We start from the raw sequence: 4,307 nt of genomic DNA, 5'->3' as shown, positions 1-4,307 counted from the left end.
TGGAAAATAGCTAATAATAGTTATTTTGTCGTCTGTTGTGATGGAAGTTAGTGAGTGAGCGAGTTCATGTGTGTGGGACTGTGTCAAAACTATGACTCAGCTGTTGAACTTTTGTAATCATTCAATCAGGTACTTAGTGCCGGTTGCAAAAAAGCCGGGCTATCAGTAGATCCATCTTTTTGAAATGGTCTTCTCTGATTTGGTTCACATGAAGTTAATCAGGATTAAAATTTAACCGGCTTTTGTGCAACTAGGCCTTTGTGAGGGAAATTTTTTGCATTCCTCTGGGAATTAATCTCAATTACTGTGATTAGATAGAACATTTCTGTATGAATGTTATTTTAATTCTTCTTTCGTAATAATTGTTATGCTCTTGTACTCCAGAGCGAAGCTCGGTACACTACTGATAACCAAACTTGTTTGTAACCTTTTGTATTTCATCTTGCCATGTGCTAAGGCAAACGCACGGAGCAGCAGACAGTCATAGAAAAAAGCAAACGCCTGTGTGCAGACTCAAGGCCGGGACATTATAACCGCACCGAGCCCGCGCTGACGTATGGCCGAGCTAAGCCCACGACACGGGAATGGCGGTGGGAGAGCACACATATCCGAGCGACAGCAGTGTCTCAATTCTGTAGTGCTACTGCGGTCTGATTTCTGAATGTGTTAAACTAATGATGATAATATAACACTGTTAAAATCTTGTTACATCTGAATTGAATTTATTATTTCAATTTTTAACTAATTACTGTAGACACAGAAAATGAGAATCATAGTGCTGGTATATATTTCAGTGCCTAACAATACCATCAGTCATGTTTCGAAAATACTATATATCTGCAATAAAATTGTTACCTTCTGCATCTACTAGTATTAGTTTTAAATTTAAAATTCAAGACACAGTCACGGGTGCCTTATTTAATACCTTTTGTTGTTTATTTAATTATTTATTATATTATGTCTATTATACCTTTGGCTCAACGTATTGGTTCTACTTTTACTTCAACTTATTTCTCCGTTCAACCATATTTCTCATCACTTTGATCGTACAAAACTGAATAATTCTGTGTCTCTTCAATAAGTTTTTTACTCTCTATATTAAGGCTGTTCGGTAAACCTTTTTATTTTTATTTAAATTGAATAATCTTTTTCAATATAATGTTAAGATCATTATAAGAGTGAGAAAAAGTGGCAACTGAAATTTTTGAGTGGTCTAATGAGCGAGTTATGGTTGTTGAAGTGCTAAACTCTGTTTTCTCTCCAGATCATAAACGGTTTTGAATTTTCCATTGGAGTTTTTTTATACATTCAGTATATCATTGGCTTTGTTCTAATATGCGTTTTTTCGCGATTATGCAAAAACAGTAAACAAGTTTGATTTTGCAAAATGTTCTTTTTTTTATGAACGAAATGGGGAATAAAATGTTTTAGTTTGGAAAGAATAATTTTTGAAATTTCAAGAGAAGTTCTAATAATATAGTCGAAACCGTTTATGATCTGGAAAGAAAACGGAATCTGGAAATTTAGCACTTCTACAACCCATAACTCGCTTATTATACACTTAAAAATTTCAGTTGCCACTTTTTCTCATCTTATAATGATCTTAACAATTTATTGAAAAATATTATCCAATCAAATAATAAAAAGTGTACCGAACAGCCTTAACGAGGCCGCACCTTCACCGTCAAAAAGTAAACTAACTAGTCGGTGACGGCGCGGGCAACAAACACGGTGACGGTGCTGGCGTGTGCGGTGTATGTGTGTACCTGTAAAAAGTAACTGACCTGTAACTTGACCTGTAAAAAGGTTTGAAGATACGTGTTTAAAATTTGAAACTGATTGATCAATTCTTTCTAAAGTTATTGCAGAGCATACAAACAGACAGACGACTTTGGCCCTCAGTAAGTGAAAAGTGAGAACTCGCTAACGCTCGTTCAATAAAAACCAACAATAATAATTTAACATTATATTTATTTTTAATGTATTATTATCAATTATACATGAGCAAAAAACATTACGGTACATCAACATTAATACCAGTAGGCCTATCACATAAATTTATACAGAACATGGATATTAATGAGTCATACACAGTCGATAAGAACTTCTATTGCTTATAAGGATATTGGGGTGGCTTATTGGAGTAGGTGATAACGCGCTTAAAGGCAGAGGTGACGAACGATGCAGTCTGTGGTGCTTTGATCAATCGAGAAACTGTAACAGAAAAAAATAAGTGGAAACAACAGAAAGATAATTATGTAAGAAAGAAATAATCTATATATATAGATATATATATATATATATATATATATATATATATATATAAAATGACTATGTGTTATTTGTTACTTTGTTTGTTCCCTATAGACTTAAAAACTACTTGACAGAACGGCATGAAACTTTAGGAATATTTGTGTGAATATTGGGGATGGTTTCTGAATAGAAATTTTGATAGGGGGACTAATAACAATTATTATTAATCCATTCTACAGACCTATGTTTCCAAAATTGTCGGCCCAGCGGCTACCGATGAACGGGAAGATGATCATGATTGAAGATAATGTTGTGATAATATGATTTAGCATCTAAAGTTAACAGCTGTAATAGACTTATAAATTGTATACTGGTATTAATACGGTGGTTTGGAGTTGAAGTTTAGTTGATTGGTACCAGCTGAAGATAATGGTTCCTTAGAAGACCTATACAAATAATTATAACTCCCCTATCATTGAGAACTGGAAAATGTTGGAAAAATGATTCACCTCATGAAAGAAGTTGTTCATATTGCATTCATTAATTACTGAAGAATGGCAGAATAATTTACAATTTTTTGAATTTAGCTCAGCTTATATTCATCCTAAAATGGAAGATGGAAATAATATGGATTCTGTGTGATTCATCGTATATCGCGTATTTTCTGGACCATCTACTGACAATCAACAACTATGAACGCATTAAATTCATCTTTGGAACACTGATTACCTATCTATTTTATTAATCCAACACTTTAATGATAGATATTACTACTAATTGATTGAGAAGGAATATGTTTTCGGAATAATAATGCTGCATGACTAAGCACATAGGAAGTCCGTATTGAGATATAAATGAAAATATTGATTGTCAGATAAATTTAATGATTAAAAAATAAAGTTAAGTGTGACATGCCTGATACCATTACCTAGTGGAATATTTAACGCTCAACTATAACAATAATCTTACTGAATTAATTTTTCATGATGAGCTGTAAGAATTGAAATAGGCTTATAGGATGCAAGATTAGTATGTTAGTATTAAAAATATAAATCGTGTTAGCTTGCTTGCATGATAATCTGTTGGCTAATTTAAGTTTTTTTTTTTGTTTTGCTGTTTACTTGCTTTATTCATCAAAATATGACAAATTCAGAACGAAATAGTCTGACTGCAGACTTTAGTGTAATGGATGGTTTAATGTGGGTTGACGAATTCAAATTTCGAAAAAGCTACGTATCCCAGAAGGGACAAATCTCATATAGATGTACAAATAAGTTGTGTTCAATGACCATTATGACGGATGCTAGTGGACGAATTGTTTCCAGGAGTAGCGGTAAACACTCCCACCATCCTCCAAAGAGAAAAATAGTAGAACTCCTGTTATTTATTTTTCATTTTATTTAAGGTTTAATGGCCTGTATCCGATTATACGGTAATGAATTTATACAGTGAAATATTTATTGGTAATGATCAGATATATAAAAATTTAGTTTATTCAATTTCCTGGATGGATAAAAAATATATTAATATTATGAGTAAGAGTAATTCAAACCTACAATTTATAAAGAGATAATTTACGATTCAATACAGTTTATACAGCTAAGTGGTTGATTATGGTTACTGATGAATGAATTCGCAACTAATAAGTTCAAATAGAGAGACAAGTACTAAAACTTTAGTAGACTTTAAGAGGTACAATACCGATTTTTACTGATGTTATTAATGATGATTATTATTAGAAAGATTATTACGTATTAATTGAAGAATAAATTAATAAAGTAAGTTATTAGGTTATGGACAAGATCTACGATGAAAAATATTTCTAAAGGCATAAACAAGAAACGGTTTATCTTATCTGCGCTCCTCGAAACACGACCGTCCGCTACCACTGCTCCGACTCGACTCCTGTCGGTGATAGTACTGTTGTGTTAAAGAAAGAAACCTGTGCCTTTGTTATTCTGAGTAGAACCGGGCGCAGTTAATTGATACAAATAATTGAAAATTATAGTCTGATCAAATGTTTACTTACATGATCAAAGCTATAATGGCTGTCA

The 4,307-nt window shown here is 32.6% G+C and overlaps 1 long non-coding RNA gene across 2 annotated transcripts; it reads right to left on the bottom strand.

The window, feature by feature from the left end:
• Positions 1-1,951: 1,951 nt before the first annotated feature.
• On the bottom strand, positions 1,952-4,307 carry LOC120356722. 2 transcript variants are annotated; one of them, XR_005574116.1, is made up of 2 exons: positions 4,283-4,307; positions 1,952-2,214 (listed from the first exon to the last, which is right to left on the bottom strand). It is a non-coding gene; the product is annotated as an uncharacterized LOC120356722 (long non-coding RNA). The 2 variants fall into 2 exon arrangements; XR_005574115.1 differs by lacking the exon at positions 4,283-4,307 and adding an exon at positions 2,495-2,729.

The sequence above is a fragment of the Nilaparvata lugens genome, unplaced genomic scaffold, assembly GCF_014356525.2.
Source record: "Nilaparvata lugens isolate BPH unplaced genomic scaffold, ASM1435652v1 scaffold7713, whole genome shotgun sequence".
Lineage (NCBI taxonomy): Eukaryota > Metazoa > Arthropoda > Insecta > Hemiptera > Delphacidae > Nilaparvata > Nilaparvata lugens.
Note: the sequence above shows the minus strand (reverse complement) of the source record. Positions and strands in the feature narration are given on the sequence as shown.